Here is a 16,992-nt window from a genome sequence, read left to right on the forward strand (position 1 = left end):
AGTGACAACATCCTTCATACTTTTTTTTTTCACTGTATGGTTGCCTCTCACTCACGCCCCCAACTGGGGACCTGACGTGCAACCTAGTCATGTGCCCTGACTGGGAATCGAACCAGTGACACTTGGCTCGCAAGCCGATGCTCAATCCACTTAACCACAACAGCCAGGGCTCATCCTTCATACTTTTAAGTGATCATTCACAAATAATTTTTATCCTTTAAAGAAGAAACATTAAAAAAAATTTTTTTTAAATAAAATTTTGACCACATTATGAACTCCAGTTGGTCAACATATACTTTTGTTTTAGGCCTACATATTCCTGTTAAGTAATCCATTGGTTTATAAGTCTGTAACACTGACAAAAATTCAGACACATTATATCACAACTCTTGGTTTAGAGATACTTAGAGAAATTACAGTCTTCATATGGTTTCTCAGCATGACCAACTGGCTAGACTCTTAAATTCTGCAAATAACAAGGCAGGAGTTCTTCCTGGGGTGTGGAGGAAGAGAGATCAATAATTTCACATTTCAGACACATGGAAAAATGGAATGACAAGCAGTTTCTGATTCCAAGCCTCTGACTGAGGAAACAGTATGAAATGACATTGTAGCTGTGAGGCTCTGTCGGTGTGACGTGGTGCCTCAGTCAAGCCCCTGAGCATTCTCTCTGACCTTCAATAAACATTTTCTAATAATCCACAGGAAGTCTTTCTATTATACATTAAAGAACCCCTTTCTACCATTTCTCTAAGTTATCAAGGACAACTCTTAAGAGTTTAAGCTGGACAGTGTGGGCAGCAGGAAAGGATGGCAACAAGATTCAAAACAGGCTAAAGGCAATTCCTGGTTAGGCAGTCAAGTATTCTCAAGAGCTGCTTTGTTTCTGGGTGTCTGGTCTTACTAAGCCCACGCAGCTGGAGTGCCCCAATGTTCTAGAGTTTTATATAATTTCTCAGTCTCTCTCTGGATCGTATTTCCTCGGGGGCCTATTATCTGACTCTTTGTGTAACACGGCAGAGCACTGGGAGAAGCTTCATAAATGTGCTGAACAGATGTTGTTTGATAATATCTTTCAGCTAATTCTCCTTTTCTTTAATCTGTGACTTTATCTCCCAGCCACGAGGTGCCTTACAGTAAGGTTACCCTAGGTAGCCTACATCAACCTCCTATCCCTCACCCTCCTCTGGCCTCTGAAGCAGTGGGGTTTTGGTGGAAAGAGCAGATTGTGGAATCTAAAAAGCCTATATTCTACTTCTGGCTCCGACACTTGCTATCTACAGGATCTGAGACAAATTATTTAACCATTCTGAAACTTAGTTTCCTCACCTGTAGGCTGGAATTGAATTATCAACATTTCAAAGGATTGTTGTAGATTGTTGTGAGATATTAGATAATGTACATAAAGCACAAAGCACAAAAAGCAGGTGCTCAATTTTAGTTCTCTGTCTCTGATTCATGGAGATATTAAGACCAAGTGGTGAATAAAGTTGCTGAAACACATCTAAATACAAAACAAAATAAAATCAAGAAACTATTACTGAAGTCTGTTGTTAAAATTGCTTTACAAGAAAAAAGGTTATATCGTGTGAGAATGGTAATTATCTTCTTCCCTCGGAATGGGGGAGTCACCAGTGACACCCTTAGCTAAGGGACTATTAAGTCATTTCCAACTCTAGGGCTCAACGAGATGTACACAAGAGCTTAACAAGCTCCTCATGCAGCTGCAAACTTTGCAGTTCAAGAAGGACCGGAGGCCCCTGCTGAAGGACCCCACCCAGGAGGTGCCCTGTGGCTATCCCTAGCAGGTGGTGCCAACAGTATGACACAGGTAGACCTCGGAAACACTGCAGGCCAGGCCACCACAACAAAGTGAGTGTTGCAAGAGAGCAAGTCCCATTCTTTTTGTTGGTGAAACGTCTTGCCTTCAATTAGTAAAAAACAAAGAAGCAAACAAAACACACACAAAACAAAACAAACAAAAAACCCCCAAGAACACCCGCAGTAAAATGAAGTCTGCCTGTATGTGTTACAGGATATAGACAGTACTATGAGTTGGGGGAGAGCAGTTGTCACTGATAGTTGTGTGACCTTGGCCAGGACACTTAACCATTCTGGGTCTTAGAAGAGCACATTCCCCATCTATCACATGGAATGACTGCCAAGAAAAACCTACAAAGTTCATACAAATACAACTTATCGTCACTGTAAGGCAATCACATTAAATATGCTTCAATAAAAATTAACTTACAGATCAGGAATGTAGATTAATATTGTCGTACAATCTAAAACATGAATTTTCTAAGTTTCCCCTTCAAGTTTCAAACATTTAAAATTTAAAAAATATTGTTGATGGAAGTCTTTCAAAAATTACATCCTCCTCTGAACACAATTTATTCTGTCTTAATGATGCAGGGTCATTACCATGTGCACTATTATTACAGTTAGGATGATTTTTATTATAATGAACTGAAATATACTGATAGTTTTGGGGACTACCCAATTAATTGAATTTGCCTGCTTAAATACATCATTAAAGCCACAGTGACAGTGTGTACTTTACGAAACTCTTTCCTCTTATTGGCCTCCAAATAGAAGCTGCTTTTACTTTCTGTACAGTACTTTTGCTCTCTGTAAACAAAAACAAACAGACTCTGAATGAAGGCTTGAGGAACAGTTTTGCAAGTAAAGTACATGGATTTTCTAACAACTTAAACTGCACAGAGGCCTTTATTCCTCAGTTTTTGGTTCTTGGACATATTTCTGATGTTTCTGAGATAGGAGACTACACTGCCTTTTCTTTTTCTTTTTCTACATTACTACCTTTTCAATGGGTCAAAGATTTACTCTAAGTACATTTTAGTAATACACAAAAAAAGACAAAAAGATAATAATGGTCATGAGAAAGATTAAGAAATATCCTGGAATCTTACTGTAGAAAAAACTGGAGAGAAAAGTAGTTCTCCCTAACTCAGGAAGCACAGTCATCACCAAAGTCTGTGAAAATCTCAGGACACTGTTTCATGCCTGAGATGTGCTCTGGAAGCAGGCTTTAGCACTTGGGATTGACAATATGCCTGCAAATTAATGAAATCAAGGCATGTGCCCAGTTAAGAGGACAGAGCGCTCAGAAGGAAACTGAGGAAGCACTTTCTTCTAAAGTGGTGCTCACATAAATTAAAAACTGGGTAGTAATCAATCCACAGCTGATATCTAACTTCCTTTATGGTTTAACACCTGGATCTGCTGCTGTCCCTCATTTCAATAACTGAATAGTGCTTCAAGATTTTAGTTATTCTCAACTAATGGAAGGTCTTCCAACGGGCTGTGCAACCAACTGTGAAGCAATGACTGTGGCACTACGGCTCAGCTAGTCCCCAAGGCCAGACCAGACCTTGGGGATCATGGTAAGGAGAGGTGGTGTCTTCACAACCAAGGCCTTCTAAAGAAACATTATCCATTGAACTCCAACCTGGAACACTGTAGTACAGAGCTTGGATGCTGAAAAACAGCCCCAGAGGTGGACACACAAGCTCACCAACCTTAAGGGGCATTTATAACAGTGGTTTGGGGAAGCCCGGGAGATGAAAAGACTGAAATTGCAAGCGGCAACCTTGAGAGAAAGAGACATCAACAAAAGGTTATTTGTGTGTGTGTTCTCCTGGTAAAGAGGATCAGGATGGGTGTACCAGTAAACCACAGGTCATCAGAGCAAGCACGACACCCTTGGCCACCTCAAAACGATCTCCACCTGGAGTGACTGTATGCTTTCCTGAAACCCTACACCACAGCGGTTTCATAAAATTCACTGGCAATTACAAAGGGTCTATAATTTTACTGACTCAATTTGTCTTGTCTTTGTCTTAGCTTTCCAAGCAGATGTAAGCTATTTGCGGGCACATAGGGACCATATTTCATGTTTTTCTGTTTTCTCTTAGCAAGAAAGAGGGGAGGGAAAGGAAGCATCAGGGATGCCTCTGGTTTTCTTCCTGGGCAGCACCATTTAGTGAGATAGGAACACAGACAATGAAGCTGGGGGCTGGTGACTGCGAGCGTGTGTTTGTCAGATGAGTCCTGTTTTGTACACACTGAGCTAAGATGTTTTTAAGATTCTGAATCTGAGACGTCTGGTTGGCGACAAGACGCACTGGCATGAGCCAACCAGTGGCTTCACTTGGTCTGAGAACCTTTACATTAATACTAACCTTTGTCCAGGTATCATTAAATGGCCCTGTTATGATAGCTAACTTTATAACTATAGTAATAAAGTCACTTTTGACTGTGCCTCTAAATTATCTAGTTTCCTACCTTGTTTGATTTTCTACAAAGGTTTTCTCAATAGGGCCTGAGTTTAGATAAATTTTAATCTCATATCATTTGAATATTTAAAAATAAACTTCAAATTCCTTAAGTTTAATTCTATTAGTCTTTTCGTGTTTTAAAAAAAGTGGTTACTAGCCAGTTTTGCCTGAGTTTTAAACTGCTAGTCTTTACCACTGCTTCTAGTTATTAGATTTTTCCAATAGCTTTAGGCTTTTCATTGAGCCTAAATTTATAATTTACCCTGATTTAGACTCCCCTCAAGCAACAATTTGAGTAACCAGAGAGGGGTGAGTTTCTGTCCCTCAGACCATTCCCTCAACTTGACCGAAGGGGAAGCACTATGTTTTAGTTCAGTGATCACAGTCCCTCACATCTGACTGTGTAAGATCTTTATAAAAACAACAGTTTATCACAGGTTTTGAAATTGCTTATTTGATTTCATGTTTCTTCCACTCAACAACAGGACTCACTGAAACAGTGAAGTGATTTTTCAATCAGAACTACTTCACCACCGCCACCACCACTGATGAGCAGTAAGATTCTAGGGGCTACTAAATGAAGGGCAGGGCTGTAGGAAGAGGGAAACTTGACTTCCAATTACCTGGACTAGTTTTGAGTTTCTTTCCTTGGTGAGTAATAGCCTATATGACCTTAAATGCCTAATTCTTAAGGGTGTGGTTAAAGGATAAGATAATATTCATAAAAACTTTGAAAGACATAGTTTAAGAATGATGTATTTCACAATTCTATCTTTAATGATTTACTCAATGATGTTTTTCTAGAGCAGAGGTTAGATACAGCAGAACTCGCCTACTTTGTCAATACTGCAATAGGTAAAAACCCCAAGGAAAGCATTCCTGTGGTTAGTATAAATGGTGGATGGTCAATGCTTATGTTATTTAGGGCAAAAGACAAATCAAATAGCAATGGGGCAGAGAGCTGAAATGACAATTTTAAGAGCCTAGAGTTTAGGGTTGACGGATTCAGGTAGTCTACCTGTTCTCTACAAATAAAACTGCTTGGAGGCAAATTAAATATCACCGATTACCAAAATGTATTCTTCTTGACTGAAAAAAACCATCAGAGACAGTGAATGATGTTTGGATGGGAGCCAATCTTAGTAGCAGAAAAATGCAGTTACAGGAAAAGAGAAGGGGAGAGAAAGCCAGAGAACACGTTAGACAGAATAGACCAAATAGTTAAGAGCTGTTAATTAATTTAGCTTCATTCTTCTTTCAATACAAGAAAACATAAAAATGTGTCATCAGCAGCCCTTCAAGGCAATAAGAGGTGTGTGTGTGTGTGTATTTGCCAAACAGTAATCTGAAATTATGTTCTCTAAATCCTTACTTCTAATCCTTTTAAGCACCAAATATATAAGTATATTCAAGGCCTGGATAAGCCTGTTGACAAGTCTTTGCTCTACACTGGGAAATGCATCCACCCTTGGCTATTTCATATCTGTGTATCTTCTACACCTGGATACAGGAATATTCCAAGGGCTATGAAAAAACTTCATCTGTGTGTGTACATTTATGTATGTGCATAGATGTGTAGTGGACAAGGTGGGCATGGGATGTGAAGATTTTTTTCTTCACTCTCTAAAAACCATGTATAGTTGTACCTCTAAACTACTGAATAACCAAGTTTTCTTTCCATGAAACTAAGAAGAAATAATAAGTGTAGGCAAATGTGACAGAGAAAATAGAGAAATAGTTCATAAGATCACAGAATAGAAAGTGATCTCTTAAAATCAGGCAGTTCAATAGCTGATTTCTAGGTGGTTGACATCCAAATTATGTAAATTTGAACTTGGACAGGGTTAAAGACAATTATTGCTCCCCAGAGATCAGAATCATGTAGGATGGTGTGTGTGGAGGGAAGGGTGTCAAACCCAGGATGTATGTGTACCTCTTCACCCTGAGAGTCCTAGCTGCTGTTCACAACATAGCATCCTGTCAGTGTGGAGCAGAAACATAGAGAGGAACTACTGACCTACAACAGAAGACATACAATCCCTCTGTAATGCTTTCAAAGTTTACTGTGCTCTTAACCCAGGTCACTCAGAGCAGGGCAACATAAAGGCTCAAAGATTATTAATAATCTAATGTGGGGGAAAGGAGAGGTGCCTTTGTGGGTGCTGACTGGGAATATTGCCTCAGCTTGCTAGCTTGCCTTTATCTCAGGGCTTAATATCCCTAATAAGAGGGTAGTGTAATTCACAGTAGGTCTAAATATGACAGAAGAACTTTTAAGGCCAACTTCTCTTCAATTTAACCAGATTGCCAAACTTATTAAATTACAGTATTCCCTCACTTATTGCGAGTATTACATTCCAGACCCCCCATGAAGTAGGAACCTTACATTTATTCTACACTCTTAAACTTACGTAACTTTAACAACATACGTATACGGTACCACAAAATCCTGCAATATAGCGAAAAATCCATGATAAATAATTAAATATAATATTTTTAAAAATCCCACAATACAGTGAGGCTGTGATAATAAGTGAACCGCGATATAGAGAGGGACTACTGTAAATAAAAATATAACTATCAAGATTCTCACATCTACTCTTTAACATATTTTTACCCTACTAGCAAATATGCCTAGGAAGCCAAAATATAATCAGTTACGTGGTAAGCAGGAAGTCAGAGCATCTCGTCTCTAGGAAGGTAATGAGCTCACAGAGCAGATACTGTCAAATCTTTACTTCTGAAAGTTTTCTCCCCACCAAATTCATTTTGTTTCTGTCATCCCAGGTAGGACTATACACGCAAGACCAAATACATTACACTTGGAATTAATTTAAACATAAGGGACGGGGACGGTTCAGAAGCTGTGAAAGACATGGAATTTTGGATTAGATGGCATAAATTAAAAAAACAATAGTTCTTTGAAGTGGGGGAAAAATATCCCCAAGTGATTAACTAAGTGCTGATCTGGTGAGAGCACAAACTGAAATCATTAATCTAGTGAGTACTGAATCTAAGAATTCTTAGAAAACACTGAAAATAGACTTTAAGAGATCAAGAAAAGGAGGGACAGACCTCTGCCTGGGGCTGATTTGAACTGAAAAAAGGGTATCTATCACTACAAGCCTCCCGAGTTAGTGGAAGCAGATTAGAGAGATACAGATATTAAAGGCATAACTGACATTTTAAAAGGTCAGGCTTACAAGAAAGTTCGTGACAAGCCAGTGAGATTGACCTTTTTTCCTTTTTCTTTTTTGGTATTTGTCAGGTAGGGGGTTAAAATCTACGTTGTTCTTTGGGGGAAATCTCTCTTTAATTACCAATTTAAATGACCAGGACCACAAAAGACTAAAATAACACCACCGCATAAGCAGAATACAGGGGTGCTCATTCTCCAAGTGAGAGGAAAAAGAACCATATCATGAAGCTCTTTTAAGGGGGTGCAAGGAAAGAAACATTTGTGAAGGCGCAACAGAGGTCAAGGACTGTAGTTTCCCTGGAGTGGGCCCTAGAGAAGTCAGAGGGCAGACATGGTTCCCATTACAATGGGAATGCACTTCTTTTGTAATAATAATGATGATAACAATAAAAATAAACTCAAAAAACTCACTATCACCTTGCAGGGCAGTGTGTATGCAGAAGGAGGATCTAAAGGAAACATGGGGGGCTGACATAAACCAACAAGTATTTAATATGTCAAATTTTCTAGTTTCTCTTTGGGTGAAAGGAACAGGGAAACTAGCGGATTATAGATCTACATAAACAGATATTTGATAGTATTCTGAGTTTTTCATGATTTTATGGGATCTTCTTGAGGTTCTTAATCTCCGTCTTTGAAACCATACAAATCTGTGGTATGATCCTTAAAAGTGGCAAGTTCTACTTGTACTACCATATAGTAAGTCACGTAAAACTGACACAATGACGGCACTCCTAATAACTGTAAATTCCGGCCAAGATGGAGGCGTAGACAGACACGCTGTGTCTCCCTCCACAACTAAGAAGAAATACAACTACCTTAAAACTAGAAACAACCAGAAATTCCAGAAAATTGAGCTGCATGGAAGTCCAGCAAAGAAATAAAGAAAAAATACTCATCCAGACAGGTAGGATGGGTGGAGCCGGGGCAGAGAGAACATGGTGTGGTGACAGCAGCAGTGGCGGCAGCAGCGGCAGGCCAGCAGAAAGCGCATCACACATTTTAAAAAGTCAGGAGGGACACCTGGGGAGCGTTCCCAGCTCCTCACTGAACCTCGCAGCTCATGGTCCCAACACGGGGGAAAATCAAGCCTCATTGCTTCTGACTGTGCAATCCAGTGGGGGTTGAGACGGAGGCAGAAACTGCTGGTTTCTCAGCGGAGTCCGCTTATTTAAAGGGCCCCCACAGTCCTAGAATGTCCACAGACCCACCTACTCTGGAATGATGGCCAGGGCAGCAGCTAGAGGGGCGCCAGTCTGGTGCAGAAGTGGGAAAGGTGCCTGGAAAAGGGGTGAGTGCTGGGCAGGCGGCTTTGTTCCCTCTCGGACCCCTCCCCCACATACAGCACCACAACGTGGTGAAACAGGTCGCCCAGTACTGACAAATCCCTAAGGCTCCGCCCCTTACAACGTAACAGGAGCGACAGCTTTACCTGGGACACGGAAGCAAACAAACACAGGAGCCTGTCAGAATGAGGAGACAGAGAAGTATGGCCCAAAAGGGGGAATGGATCAAGGTTCCAGTGGGAGAACTAAGTGACAAGGAGATAGCCAACCTAACAGATGAGGAGATAGACAACCTAACAGATGCAGAATTCAAAACACTGGTGATAAAGATGCTAACAGGCTTGACAGATATGCTTGAGTATGGCAAACGTATAAGAGAAGAAGTAAAGGCTATGCTAAGTGAAACGAAGGAAAATCCACACAAAACCAATGGTGAAGGGAAGGAAACCGGGGTTCAAATCAATGATTTGGAACATAAGGAAGAAAAAAAGCCAACCAGTGCAGAATGAGGAAGCAAAAATTGAAAAAAATGAGAAAACTTCCCAAATTCTGCGAAGGAGATGGACATACAGGTCTGGGACGCATGGAGGGTCCCTGGCGAGCTGGACCCAGAGGGGACCACACCAGGACGCATCATGATTGAGATGCCAAAGGTGAAAGATAAAGAGAGAGAGTCCTGGGGGCAGCAAGAGAAAGGCGGAGAGTTGCCTACAAGGGGGTGCGTATAGGACTATCAGCTGATTTCTCAGAGGACACTTTGCAGGCAGGAAGGGACAGGCAAGCAGTATTAAATGTGATGAAAGGCAACCTGTAATCAGGATTACTCTATCCAGCAAAGCTGTCATTTAGAATGGAAGGGCAGATGAAGTGCTTCCCAGACAAGGTCAAGCTAAAGGAGTTCATCAACACCAACCATTATTATATGAAGTGTCAAAGGGACTTACTTAAGAAGATCAAAACTATGAACACTAAAATGACAAAAAACTCACAACTATCAAGAACTGAATCTAAAAAATAAAAACAAAATCCAACTAAGCAAACCAGATTAGGAACAGAATCATAGGTATGGGGATAATTTGGAGGGTTATCAGCTGGGAGGGGGAAAGGGGAAGAAATGGGGATATGGTGCAGGGACTAAGAAGCATAATCGGTTGGTACAAAATAGACAGGGGGATGTTAAGAATAACATAGGAAAGGGTGAAGCCAAAGAACTTATATGCACGACCCATGGACATGAACGAAGAGGGGTGGGATTGCTGGAGGGAAGGGGGCTACTGGGCAGAGGGGAGCAAGGGGAAAAAAACTGGAACTACTGTAACAACATAATAAAATATACTTTAAAAAAAAGGAAATAACTAATTAAAGGGCCTAGACCACTTTGTAAAACGTAAATTAAAAAAAAATTCCTAAGATACCTTATACAAGACTTAATGTTATTTCTCACTTGTTCACCTCATGAATGTTAGAGGATGTATATTTAACAATTTAAAATATAGAGATAAGCAAAGTACTTTTATATCTATTGTTCTCTCTGGGATGCTTTCGGAATGAACAGTCCTTCATAACCACCCTACCCACCTGTCTCTGAAAACACTCAAGACCACTGCTGAAGATGTACTGGAATGTGGTGAACTAAGCAGAATCATTTGCATATTCAAGTTTTTACTCAGGATTAGAAGACAAAATGTAACTTCACACATATATATATTCATCCACACACATATACTCAACTTAAGATGTTTATTCTACCTCAGTCTTATCCCTACTTCCATGGCTTTTCCTGCTCCCAATACACTACCCAGCTCAACCACACACCGATTTGACTCCCCTTGGAGAATACTATTGCCTAAGCTCCCTACCACTAGCTTTCTCTCATTTTAGACTTTGCTTCATATTATGCAGAACTGCCATCTTCTGAGCTTAAAATCTGATCTTGTCCCTTTTTCTTGCATAAAATTTGTCAACTTCTACTGCTCACACTCCATCCTCCTTAGCACCTTTTCCCTGGGGGCTGTTGGATATTTCTTACTCTGCTCTCAGGGTTCATTACTATCTTTCATTAAACAGCATGTATGCTGCACAGTTAACAGTTGACTTGACTATCTCCTCCCGTGGATTGTGAACCATCTCTAGGCCCAGGACTTTTTGTCCTTTTTAACCTGGTAGCTTCACTGCATAAAACTTGGAGCTCAGCTCATCTTAGGCATAAGCAATGAATAAACTAACCCAATAAATTACTACATAGTGAAAATAATTTTCCTAAGACACTTTCAAGAGAACTGAAAATGGCAGAGGAAACATTCTGACACACAACCAGAAGGGAAAAGAATAAACTTTCAGTGTAAATGAGTTCAAATCAAAGAGGCAGGGAAAGGAAGAGAGAATTCTGCAGTTCAAACAGTTCTAACTGTAAGCACACAGAAGTTGCTAGTATGTTTCTACAAAATGCCAGAAAAACTGGGATGAAAGGTATGGTTTACATAATGACTTTAAAAAGCCATTTGATTTTGACTGCAATCCAGAACAAGAAATACTTTTTATAAAGTGATCCAGTACCTGTATCTGTTTCCATGTGTATAATGACACACAACTTTCAATGAAATAGTATTTACCCTTATTATATGCTATGTACTTTTATTCTATCTTTTTTCTTTTTAAAATGTTGGTTAGGGCCCACTAAATTGTTCTTACAACTGACTAACAGGTTGCAACTGGTTGACCTGGTCTGAAAAACTGGTCTACACAGACTCACCAATTCCTAGCACCTCATAAAAATCTGCTATGCTGGTTACTTTCTAAAACCATTTCTACTTTGCTAAAGTTACAGTGCCAGGTTTTCCTGGCAAATTGTCTCAAGCCAATTTAATAGACACAGGAACGAACACCTTAAACTGTGCTACCCAGGATCTAAATTATCTGTCTGAAGTGTACAGAGCTCCCATTTGATAAGAGTGTAACTAAAATCACATTAAAGAAGATCCTCCAAATTCTTTAACTGGAAAACTAAAGTTGTGATGATTAAACACTACGCATGCACAGTTTCCCACTCCTACATTCAGCCAAGTAATCTGTCTAGTATGTACCAAGTTAAAAGAAATTTCAAGTACCAAATAATCCCTTATCATTCCATATTGCTGATCAAATAAAGGTGGCAAAAAAAGTACAGTTCATGTTTTAAAATACTCAAGAAACCATAGTATTCATATGTGCCTATAAAAAACTCCATACTCAAGATTTAATACTTATGAATTCTGATATTTTTGCTTACTTTCCAAATAACTAATATAAACCTTAACTATTAATTATATACTGATAAACCTTTAAAAGTCTTATTTTAAGAATACTTCTTTCTCAAATGTCTAAAAACAAGCCTACTTCAGTTGTAAATAGTTTGATACTCACTAACCACTTCCCCCCAAAACAACAAAGTCCAACAACTTAAACAATGAATATGATAAAATTCTGTTTATAATGTTTACCCTTTGGAAGCAAATAACAAAGTGGGCACTCAATAGAAGAAAGGTTATCTATTATGTTACTTAATAAATACTTTCTATTATTTTTAATCCTCACCTGAGGATATTTTTTTTTAAATTGACTTTAGAGAGAGAGAACGGGGGAGAGGGAGAGAGAAATATCAAAGTGAGAGAGACATTGCTTGGTTACTCCTGTACACACCCCTACTGGGGATTGAACTCACAACCTAGGTATGTGCCCTGATTAGGAATCAAACCCATAACCTTTTGGTGTACAGAATGGTGCTCCAACCAACTGAACCACCTGGCCAGGGCAATAAATAAATACTTTCTAGTAAAAAAAAGAAATTTTCACTTAATTCAGTTACAAAATCTAACATCACATGACACGGGTAGATGTTTTTACATTTGAATTGCACAAGAGTGTGGTAAGAAAAATTCAGTCAATGGGGGGATAAAGTACTTCACAACTCAGAAAATGGCAGAAAGCAATATTGTTTTCCATTTTTCCCACTCCATTTCCCTTATGCAATTCCTGGTTTCTAACACCTTAAGACATAAGGGTCCCTGAATTAGTTCCAAAGTATCAGGAGAATCAGAAGAAAATTCTGGATTAGAAGAAATAATTGTTTTTTAAAAATAAGGTCATAAATATTAAAGAGCTAAATATCAATTTGAAGATAGGATCACTAAAATAAATTCATTTAGGAGATGCTATTCAATAATTATAATCCTACTACACTATCAGGCCACCAGTTTAGAACAGATAATGACAAGAAACAAATAGTTATAGCTTTGAAATTTACTATGAAATAATTAAGTTTTCCAGAAAAAATGTTCTATAAACATGTAGCACAACTGAGTAATTTTCCAATTTCATTAACATCAGACCACAAGGTAGAAATAGCTAGACGGCCAAAGAAATAAGGAAAAAATATTAACTAAAAAATAATCTAGACCAACTAACAATAGCATTATTTTTTAATAGGTCATTAGAAATAATCAGAAATCACTTTTAATTATATATGTATATTATGACCTTGAAAAAGGAGCTTTCCAAAATATATTGATTATATCATTTCTAATCTTTGTCATTTTAATCCGGCTGTTCCCCTATCCACTTTACAACAGCAATTTATAATATGAAGCTTCTTTATACACCTAGTCCTAAAAACCAGAATTTAAATGTTAAGCAACATACAGGATGGGGCAAAAATAGTTGTTCGTATGGAAAATAATACAATAATTAATAACTAATAATACAAGAATAAACTGTGTTCCCATACTCTCAACTGTAAACCTACTTTTACCCAGCCTATACCTTCTGTTTTTATTCCAGGTAAAAGGAAATACTAGCACTCTCCTGAGAATCAAAACTACTAGAATAGCCTTCATTAACTGACAATGTTGTTTTCATACTTATGTCTTAAGAAAAGAGCGAACAAAAATGAGCAAATTGTTATTCTTTTTAGCAAGCAACCTCAACATAAAGTTCAACTCTAAAAAATTATGAAAAACTAAGTCTAGCAAACAGGTATTATGAAAATATCAACATATCTTGTTTAGCTGAAAATATTTTTTAAGTGAATAACCCAATGAAGAAAACTGAGGCAGGGGAGTATCAAATTAATAAGGGCCAGAAGTTACAAGGCAATACTGAAGTACAATTTTGAAGCAGCAACTTCTAGTGCTCTAAGAGGTTTCATTTGGAAATAATTTATCATAAGAAATTACTGACTTTGATTGCCATGTTCATTTACAGTACACTTAAGAAATGTTACCATTTTGTGAATTTTTTAAAAAAGGCATTAAAATCTTAAGAAGTAGATACCAAACTTTAAAAACGGTTTTTCACAACAAATTTATTAGAAGAATAGTGGTTCTGAAAAGTCTAGCATCCAGTGAGAACTACCATACACAACATTACAGCTGGGAATGTTTCTCCAAAACGTCATGGTCAAATGATACAATGGAACCATTAAATCTTACACATGCACGAAAGAACTAGCGCTTCTGACATACAATGCAAAAGAAAGGGGACCACATGGATTAAAATTTTAAGTACTCATCACATACATTAAGACACAGCTTATTTTAGTCCAGTCAAAAATCAGAACTGCATTAAAAAATTTAATGTAGTGCAATCAAACAAAAAAACTTATTTTGTGATCATAAGTGCTCTACTACATAAACATTGATCATAGCAAGGAACAAAAAGTTCAAAATCACACAGTACAAAAAAATCTGTAAATAAATATATACTACAGTACAAGAGAAATATTAAATTATACAATTCCGTCAAACTGTAAACAGTATATTGAAATGAGGTCCATAAGAGTAAAGGGGGTTCCTGTTTTGTTGCATGACACTTGAACTTCTAGAAATCTGAAAGATGCCATTTTCCAGATCTTCAAAAGCTATAGGTTTTATATATGGAGAATTCCTTTTAGATGTAAGATATCAAATATTAAAGCAGAGGAATAATCTATTTTGTTAACCACAGACAGTTCTGCGGAAAACAAAAAGAATATTAATGAATAAAGACCTCTAGTAGACAAGTTTTAACATTAGAGGTTCAAAGGGCTAAAACACCGGAATTAGAACTTCGCATGAGAAGCAACTTGTCACGGAGGACTTCAATGCTACAAAATACATTGACAAAATTATCTGCTGATATGCAGACCCAGACCTCTGCTAAGTTTTTGACATTTACATACTCATGTTAAGTTACAACACCACCTTTGGCAGAATCACTACTAATAAACTCAGAGCACTCCTGGCCCAATGGTTCCATCACAGTGGCCAGTGCACAGAATTCTCTAAAGACATTGCATAAACTAGAATGTAGAGGTCAGATACCCAAGGACCAGTGCTTGAATTTAGTAGTAGTATGGTGAAGAAGCAAGAGCCACATCAAGAAGGAACTGCATCTGTTAGTTTTCAGAAGCAGCAAGGAATGTTGTTTAATTGTGCTGGCTATTTAGTGGCATTTAAAAATATATAGTTTATGTGTGTGGTCCATGTGCTGGCTATACAGTTACGCACATTTTGTTTTTGTTTTTTTTAAATACAGTTAACAGGAACCCCCATATTATCTGCTCAGTAGTAATAACTGAATATATAGAATGCCACTATAAGAGTGTGAGGCACCGTGTGCTGGAGAGTTATATGCAGCTTTAAAATGTTTGGCTGAGTTATACCTGGATACCTGAACTGAGTTTTTAAGTTGACATTCATCAAGGATGTGCTACCAGCACGTTGAAATAAAAGCAAAACAGAAAAATACAAGTCACTGTTAGGTTTAAGAATAGCATCAAAGTACCTGAATTGAGTGAGAGTAGTGTGTAAACTGTCCCTGAGGGTTTTTAAACAGTGTGTACAAGTTGGATTCCTAAGAACATTAGTTTTATTCAACAGAGTGGACTGATAAAATACCAATGTCTGACAGTTTAAAGTGGAGGTTATAAAGAATTATATGCAAACACTCCAAATGTATAGTTTATACATTTCTTTGCAAAGCAGCACCAATACGCTGCTGTAAAGTATACATCCCATCAGAACAAGCAACATGTGGGAGTCAGAAAAAGGTTTCTATCTTAGTCTGGTTTCTGACAGCACAGCATATCAATACCCAATGACTATATCTTTCCTAGATCAGAATGTAACTAATTTTGACTAGCAATATAGGATTAGACTTTTAATCAAACACTTTGCTATTACATACTAAAATTCCTTAAACTTACTAATGCTGGTATACTAACCCAGTTAATCACCCCCACCCCCGACCCCATTTTAGAAATATACCCTTCCACAACTTAAAAACATTAAGATCCATTTTCAGTCCTCTGATGTAAAAAGCATGTCAGTGAATTAATATTAAAAATTTACACAGTAAAAAGGCTTGAATTTCAGCCAAAGATTCTAAATACTGCTCATTCCCTGAAGACTTAAAGGGAGAGAGAATCCCTATCCATTTTCCTAGTGATTTATTTTTCTAAAATGATCTGACACAATTTTTCATTTGGGGGAATTTTCCCCTTACCTCCTCTCTAATTCTAAATTCTTAAGCCTGAAATGCTTAATAAAATGGGGAAAATGAGGCAATCACTTGTAATTGCTTGAAAGGTACAAAATGTTATTGTCTTTTTTAAAATAAGACAATTATTATATAAATGTGATTTGACTTCATATTATGTAGTATGTTTTATATTTTTAAGCAATCGCGATAAAACTTACAGTACCTAAGACTGAAGATAAATTAAGACTTTAGTGTTGTAACAGAAAAAGTGCTAAATTATCCCTTTTCTAGTACTTGAAACATTTCATACAAGTGCTTTCCTAGTGACAGTAAAGTTTACTCTATACCCTTCCACCAGGGAGAAAAAAAACGCCACCTGGATGAAAGAAAAGATTTTTAGGAGTGTAGCACCGGTTATTTACCAAGTAATAGATGTTAACAGATGTTGTTTCTTTCATTCTGAGGGGGTAAAAATATTCTAGATTGAAATTCTATTTGGCTATTGAATGTTAGTGTGAAAATCCCTGCTCCACTGTGTGTCCTGTGTCCAACCCCCCTCCCGGCCCCCCTCCCCCGGCCCCATACACACTATCCACTGAGAATCTAATCTCTAAAGAGATTATTTTAAAATTTATGTTTTCAGGACATACCTGAGAAAGGGTGCAATTATGCAGAACAAGGAACCTAAGACTGTACTAATACTGGTTATAGG

At 37.9% G+C, this 16,992-nt stretch overlaps 1 protein-coding gene across 5 annotated transcripts in view; it reads right to left on the reverse strand.

Annotated features, from left to right (window-relative positions):
- LCOR (ligand dependent nuclear receptor corepressor) overlaps positions 1-16,992 on the reverse strand; it is a 117,878-nt gene that overhangs the window by 7,391 nt on the left and 93,495 nt on the right. The gene's annotated exons all lie outside the window — the stretch shown is intronic.

This window comes from Furipterus horrens, unplaced genomic scaffold, assembly GCF_987537825.1.
Source record: "Furipterus horrens unplaced genomic scaffold, mFurHor1.1.pri manual_scaffold_5, whole genome shotgun sequence".
In the NCBI taxonomy this organism is placed as follows: Eukaryota; Metazoa; Chordata; class Mammalia; order Chiroptera; family Furipteridae; genus Furipterus; species Furipterus horrens.